We start from the raw sequence: 8,424 nt of genomic DNA, 5'->3' as shown, positions 1-8,424 counted from the left end.
TAGGACTGGGCTGTTAAACATCTATTAATGGAACAAGTTCATTTTCCCCCTACACACACATACTTGCTATTAGTATTCTGAATGTGGGTATCATGTTTTCAATCACAATGTTATCAAATGGATTATGTTCTCTTACCTTTTGGATAAGGCAGACAATTTTCAGCTTACTGATTCAATATTAATCAACATAGTGATAAGAACAGACACATTTCTTTTGTTGTCTTCCTTTATATATATATAATTTGGATGGAAACTCGGAACCTAACTCCTCTTGAAGCATTATTTATAATCTATTATTTATATGACTTTTCTTTTTTTCTGTGTCCTAGTATGCATATTTATATGCTAGACAGCCATATAGTGGTACTCTGCATATGGTATTTCACAATCAATTACAGCTGTTTCACTTTGTATTTTTGTTTCTTTGAGAAAATGTGTTTGTGTGAAGTGGCATAGGGGGTGGCTAAGGATGTGGGGGTTAATAGCCCCAGATACTTTGAGGGGGTGCCAACCTGCACCCCCAACGGCAGACTTGAGGCAAAGAAAAGCAACCTTCTGAGCTTTGGGATGGCCGCACGTGGCCTACCTAACCCTCAGAAGGTCTCCCAGAGGCCTTAGAAAGGCAATCCTTTCTAAGGATTTTTTGCTGAAAACCAGGTGTGCCTTCCAAGGGGAGTGTTAAAAAATTTTGTGCCCCCAGGTGCCGGATGGTGTAGCTTTGCCACTGTTTGTGTGTGATTGTACAACCACATAACAGGCCCAATCTTATCCAACTTTCCAGAGCTGATGCAGCTATACCAACAGGGTATGCACTGTATGCTTCAGTGGGGGGGAGGGGGCGCGTGGGGGCATCATGGAAGCCTTTTCAAGATAAAGGAACATTTGTTCCCTTACTTTGGGATTGCATTGTGGGTGTATTGGCGCTGAAAAGTTGGATAGGATTGGGTTCAAAGTGTGTTTTACCTAAAAATGATTTAGGTTAAAAAAATTATTAAAATATTAAAAATATATATTCAAAAGTATGAACAGAATTGGCATTCAGTGAGTGATAAAATCTTTATCTGTGGTGGTTCATTAACAGAGTTGATCAAATAGTCTATTCCTATGCACACAATTCTTATAAGCGGTATGGCCTTCTCTAGAGAGAGGTGCCCCATCTGCAGCTGTTCTACAAGCTTCTGTAAGAGCTGCAGTTGCACCAGTCATTTGCAGAGATACTCCTGTACCACAGAAGTAAAAGCAGTACTGTAGTGCTACACTAGCTACCAGAGACCTCTATTTTAAACCATAGAAAGAATATAATAATAATAATAATATTATAATAACAATTAGGTATTTATATACCACCTTTCTTGTCATTGGATTACTCCTCTGACTTTGTTCAAGGCGGTTTACATAGGCAGGTGTTTCTAAATCCCTCAAGGGGATTTTTACAATCATAGAGGTTCTCTCTTTCAAGAACCAACCACATTTCTGAACGGATCTTCCTGGTTTAGTCTCACTTCTGGCCTCCAGTTCTCCCACGCAGGCTGGCAAGCAGCTCCATCTCTCTCATGGAGGGCAGCCAAGATGCTTCTTGCTCCCACCAAGAGCAGGTGGAATCACTCAGCTGGGCTTGTCAGCTGCTTCAAGGTCTCACCATTCTCAGTCGTTCAGGGAGCTGCTGGTGTCCTCAAACTGGCGACCTTCTAATGTAATCTTTGGGCTAACAGAGGCTTTACCCTCTAGACCAGACCTCCTGCCCATGAGTGAAATGAAAGCATACAGTCAAATGCTGGTAAGGATGAACATCCCTGAAAGTTGTGTTTTAAAAGAAAAAGAATACAACATTTTAATATGATGTTTCTTTAAAAAAATCCTGCAGTGCAAGTTGCTTCACACCTTCCCACACATATTTCCCAATATTGTTTATCAGTGAACCATGATTTTCGTTAAAGTCAGCATATGGGGGCAGCTGAGTTTGCTGAAAACGCTCATCTCAATATTGTTCTGACTCTCCCAAGGACAATGGTTTCCAAAACGGTTGCCCACTGCCACATCCCACCTTAAGAAACTATTGCACACACCTGGGTATTGGGTACAACAGTGTTTGACTACAGTACTAACTTGGAGATAAGATATATGTGGGTTAACTAACCTCTGGAAGTAGGTGGAGAAGTACAGCATCTTTCCTCCAAAACCAATGTGTTCGCATGTCTCATTTTCCAGATATGTGTTGATTTCAATCCTTCCACCCAGAAGTAAAACCACCTAAGCATCTGAATTGTATCTACCCACTTTCAAGATCAACTGTAGTACTGAAACAGGGTAATAATAACACAGGCCTACAAAACTGAGGGTCAGAAAAGTTTTTCCCAAACTTTATGTGATTTGATATGAATTTGGGGTGCCGATTCCAAAAATGGCATCCGTTTTGCCCTATCACATCTATGGCATAGGCTTCCTCATGAGGAAGCTGCTTGAACCATTCACTAATGAGGCTATACTATATCTCCAAAACTAGACATGATAGGGCAAAACGGATGCCCTTTTTGGAATCAGCACCCCAAATATACTCAGGAATTGGTGTAACATTTAAGGAAGAAAAATGTGTGTTGGCCTGTCTAATTAAACTGTTCTCACAACACCTGAATCAAATATACTTCCACAATACACATGAGTATGGGGGGTAACTAGGGTTACCAGATACAAAGGTGGATAGTGTGCCTATACTTTAACCATAGTATAGAAGAGGGAATTTAGGTAGGTACAGCTCAACATGGAAGGGTTTAAAAAGCTGCAACTGCCAAAATTCCCTCTTCTATACAATGGTTAAAGGTACAGGCACTCTGTCCCCTTTTATCTGGTAACCCTAGGGATAGTTCCTATCATTTATAGCAAGGGTGTCCAAAGTTTTTGGCAGGAAGGCCACATCATCTCTCTGACACTGTGTCAGGGGCCAGGGAAAAAAAGAAATAATTTACATTTAAAATTTGAATAAATTTACATAAGTTTACATAAATGACTATATTAAAGATGAACTTATATGAACGAATGAAGGTCTTGCAATAGCTCAAGGCCTATAAATGGCCTTGCACAAAGCAAGGCTGGCCTTTCCTTTGCTGCTGCTACTGCATCACAGACGTGAAACAAGAAGCAGTGGAAGGAGCTCTCATCCCACAGCTCATGTGAGAGGTCAAACAGTCACACTCATGCTGAGAGCAGTTGTGTCAGGCCAGTGTGGGCTCCAACAAATCTCCAGAGGGCCAGGGTCTCATTGGAGACTGTGGGCTCCCTGAGGGCCGCATTGAGAGGCCTTGAGGGCCACAAGTGGCCCCAGGGCCGGGGTTTGGGCACCCCTGATTTATAGCTTAGCAATCTTCAAGAAGAGCACTGACCAACCTCTGAGTCATTTCAACCTATGCTGAAACATGATCCAACAATGTTTTGCATTCCTATGAATAGTCTGCCAAATATTTCCCTACCTTGTGCCTGAGAATGAGTGGCCTACTCACTTGTCAGTTCTTTTCCTGGGTGTTATTTTCATCTTCATTTTGCAGTTACCATGTTTATTAGATACATGCAGAGCTGGCCCAAGACCTCCTGAGGCAGCATGCCAAATGCTGCCCACCCACTGACTGATGTGCCAACCTCTGCTCCTTCCACTTTCCAATGTTCTAGCTCTTTCCATCTACATTTTTTCTTTCTTCTTTGTCCCCCTCTTCATTTGGAAGTGGAAGGAAAAGGAGGAACAATACAGTAATGACAAACAGTAATGTACACCTCCCTCAATGTGCTGTCTGAGGTGACCAGCTGGCCTCATGGATGGGCTAGCCCTGGATACATGGGGCTTTTGTAGTGTCAGCTTGCAGGGAATACTAAGAAACTAGCTGAACTTTGCTTCCATTGCTGAGACAAACAGCAGAGCAACCAGAGTGTTGTGGTGGCAGTAAGTAAACTTCAAACATGGACCCTCTCTCACTGCTGAACCATGCACATGTGCAGAAGTGAAATCTGCTGCCAGTTACATCACACATGTGCAGGCAACACACTTTGTTGATATTAAGCAGAAAAACAAGCAGAGGAGGCAGGATGGCACTGGCCCACCTAGACAGTCAGCCCTAAAAGGCAGGAGTGTTATACATGAGTCCAGCTTGGGAGGGGGGCCAAATTAGCAAACTTTGCAGGCCAGAGATAGCCTACAGATCATACTCTGTGCACTTCTTATATATACCAGGAAGTCTGGTCTAGAGGGTAGAGCCTCCGTTAGCCCGAAGATAACATCAGAAGGTCGCCAGTTTGAGGACACCAGCAGCTCCCTGAACGACTGAGAATGGCGAGACCTTGAAGCAGCTGACAAGCCCAGCTGAGTGATTCCACCTGCTTTTGGTGTGAGCAAGAAGTGTCTTGGCTGCCCTCCATGTGAGAGATGGAGCTGCTTGCCAGCCTGTGTGGGAGAACTGGAGGCCAGAAGTGAGACCAAACCAGGAAGATCCATTCTGAAATGTTGTTGGTTCTTGAAATAGAGAACCTCTATGATTGTAAAAATCCCCTTGAGAAACGCCTGCCTATGTAAACGCCTATAGAAACGCCTGCCTATGTAAACCGCCTTGAATAAAGTCAGAGGAGTAATCCGATGACCAGAAAGGCGGTATATAAATACCTTGTTGTTGTTGTTGTTGTTGTTGTTATGTAATTATATAATTACATTATATGTGCATGAAAATTCAAAGTAATGCCAAGAAAATTGATTCTTTTTACGCTTCTCTGTTTGGGGGGGTCTATTCAGACTCAAACAGCCTTCTTCCTTTGCCAGAAATTTTTTCCTGTGCTTGTAGTAGACGTTAAAAAAAACAACTGTCTTATGAAACTGACGGTGAAGGGGCGTTGTTGCCAGCTTTGCTTTATGAAATAAGGTTGAATCACTGTTGTTAAACAGAATCTAACAGTGTTTGAAGTTGAACCTATAAATTTGTGTCAAACAAAATCTATGTCATCAATCTCATCTCTTGGCCAAGCTGAAGAACCATTTTGTTTTGGCCTATTCAGCTTTTTTCTTCCTCCCGGTGATGTCTCTGGAAGATTCAAGTCTCCCGTATTTCTCATTTTATGAGACAAACCAGTCCCCATTCCATAAGATGAAGCGTCACACAGGATAGTATTAATTCTTTGGGGGATCAAAATGCAGCAGGAGCTCTGAGAATTAAATAACCTCTCAGAAAGCTTCTTCTTGTCTTTTTGCCCACGGCCACATAGTGTCCTCCTCAAGAGATAATGTCAGGGTTCTAAGAGGGCTGAAAGATTTGGGAAAAGCCGAACATTGCTTTAACATACCCAAGGCTGCAATCCTATGAAACTGACCTCTAAATTCAATTGAATTCAATTAGATTTACCTCTACATAGACATGCATAGGATTGTGCTATAAGTATGGTTGGAGCTATGATTTGTTTTGTGGAGCAGGTAGTTTTTCAAACACTGTGACTTTCTCTGCCATATAACGGACTCCATCTTTTTCAATCTTGTAACCCAAGTTATACTTCTGGTCTCAGGAAAAAACATTTCTTCTGTTTTAAGTGCAATCCTGCTTCCTCTTATCTTTGTAATACCTTCTCCAATGATAAGTGTTTCTGATCACTTTTGCCACTGATGAGAATATTATCAGTCCTCACCACCACTCCAGCAGTCTCCTTCAAAAGATTTCCCATGGCTCTCTGGAATATCCCAGGTGCTGAAGAAACTCCATAGGCCAGGCAAGCAATTGTATTGGTACAAACCGTTGTGGAGGTTTATTGTGGTAAATTTCTTACAGTCCCACTTGCTGGTAGGCCTGGGTCATGTCCAAGTTGCTAACGTGCTGCCCCTGCCCCAAGCACTACCAGCAGGTCTTCTGTGCATGGAGTGGGTAACTATCAGCCTTGGAGAATTACTGTGACTGTAATCCCCACAAATGCGGTGGTCTAGTCTGGTTTACCACTGTTACAACTGGGATTGCCTATTCTGAAAACAGGGGACATGCCTTCTTTCACCTGTCTGTCCAGTTCAGCTTCAGCCTTCTCCAAAGGCATATGGGACTTGTCAGGCCTTTGAAGTACAGTTCTTTGGCTGGTTCCCCTTTTGGATAGAAAGTTTGGGTCTAATCCTCTTCACAGTACCAAGCCACTCTTGAAACACTATATGATGGGCATCTTTGACTGCTAGCATCTTCTTCAACTCCATGTGACAAATTTAATCCCTATCCAATCTGAATTCTATTTGCCAAACAGGTTTGGCATTTTCCCCTTTATGACTAGTGCTTATAAGTCCTTCTAGCGTCCTTTATATTTTACAGAGAAACACACTGATCCTATCACAAGATTGGGTTCCCCAGCAGAAGTCTTCACTTTCACTTCTGACTTTACCAGTGATTTCAGACCTGCTTTAGTCTGTTGATAAGTCTCTTCTTTTATTCATTAATGACAGTGTTTCTACATAGTGGACAAAACTGAAGAAAACCGTTTCCAAAGTAATCCTATGCATGTTTTCTCAGAATCCCTGTATTCAACGGAGCTTATATAAGAGTACATAGCACAGCAAACTTCAGCTCTTTGCAGATTGCAACCATGTTTTTTTTTTCTTTTCATAGATAGAACCCACTATTAGAAAAACCACACTGGAGAAAACATCTGAAAGGATGGTTATTGTGGTATTATTTAATAACTAATTATCTGTAGCTTTTTCGGCTTATTTGCTACACACGACTGCTTTTATTCAGCACATATTTAAGAACAACCGAAACCTTACTACGAAGCTGCTGTTCCAGGCAACAGATCTGACTGAGATGCCCTTTTCTTGTCTGTAAGCAATATCTCTGAATATTTTAAAAATAAACCCCAGTCAGAGCAGAGGATGTCATTCTGACTTTTTGCTTTGAGAATAAAAATATCAGCACTGGTTGATGGTATATTTAATGCTTACAAAATCCCATCGTAACTACAGTTGCCAACTGACCAGGGGGGAAAAACTGTCCTGGTATGTTTTGAATGGGGTTGCACTCCCTCTGAAGGACCAGGTCCTCAGTCTAGGGAGAAGGCATCCCTGTTAGTCCCTCTGGACCTCTTGGCAGCTTTTAACACAATGACTGTGGTATCCTTCTGGGTCAGTTGGCTGGGTTGGGGCTTGGAAGCACCATCTTGGTGTGGTTCTGCTCCTTCCTGGCTGACAATCCCAGAAGGTGGTGCTGGGGGATGTTCATTCTGCACCCTAACCCTTGAGGTGTGTGATGCCACAAGGTTCAATTCTATTTGCCATTCTGCTTAAATCTATGTGAATCCACTGGGAGAGGTGATCCAGGGATTTGGGGTAGAGAGTCATCAATATGCTGATGAAACCCAGCTCTCCTTTCCACCTGATTTAAAGGAGACAATCAGGGTCCTGGATCACTATCTGGAAGCAGTTGAGAGTCAGATGTGGGCAAACAAGCTGAAATTAAATCCTGATAAGACAGAGGTTTTCCTGATCTGGAAGTCCACAATGCAGACTTGCAATTGCTGATCCAAAGAGCACAAAACAACCCAGGACAACAGAGATTAAGCCAGCATGTGGGAATTGTCAGGAACTGCCTGGAGCTGTCACCTAACCACCTGGCATGAGCTCTTGGCCAGTGGTTCAATGCCAGTCTGCATTGTGGATGCAGGACAGCCTGATCAATGAACCACTGGCCAAGAGCTCATGCCAAAGGCTCACTGGTCTGGCATGCCAGAAGCTTGGAGTACCTGTGGGGGAGGCACAAGGCCCAATCAGCTGCTCCCAGCAAGAGCTTCTACCAACCACCCAACTATTTTCATCCACCCAGCAGTCAGCAGCCAAACAGCAGTCAGTCATGTGCTCTCTCCTTGACTTTCTCTCTTCCTCTGCCAGAAGCCTGATGTACCTGTGGAGTCAGAAAGCATATAAAAGAAGGATAAAGGGAGCACTGAAAATAATGAAGAAATATATATAAAAAGAAACATGCAGAACATGCCACCAGCTCTATTTCCCCACCACACGCACACACACACCCTTCAAGTGTAGGTTTTCTTAGGAGTGGAAAGTTTTCTTAGAAGTGAGAGGAAACAGGCAGGAAACTCAGGTTTAGGCTCCCTGAGTTTTCTTGGAAACTGTTTGGAAAGCCTCAAGCATTTCCTAGAATTCTCTAGTTAAGTATGAGCAAACTAAACCTATTCAGAGACAAGCCAAAGGGAATTCACCTATCATTAGCAGAAAGCCAATTACTCACATCATGTGTGAAGATTACACGCAGTAAAATAGACATTTGCAATCTTCAAACATGGGGCAGTATACATGGCTGTAAACATTACCTGGAGACAGGGGTGAGTAGTGAGGTTGCAAAGTTTGCAGACGACACCAAACTTTTCCGAGTGGTGAAGACCAGAAGTGATTGTGAGGAGCTCCAGAAGGATCTCTCC

The sequence above is a fragment of the Tiliqua scincoides genome, chromosome 1 (genome assembly GCF_035046505.1).
Source record: "Tiliqua scincoides isolate rTilSci1 chromosome 1, rTilSci1.hap2, whole genome shotgun sequence".
NCBI classification, from domain to species: Eukaryota; Metazoa; Chordata; class Lepidosauria; order Squamata; family Scincidae; genus Tiliqua; species Tiliqua scincoides.
This window is presented reverse-complemented; position numbering follows the sequence as displayed.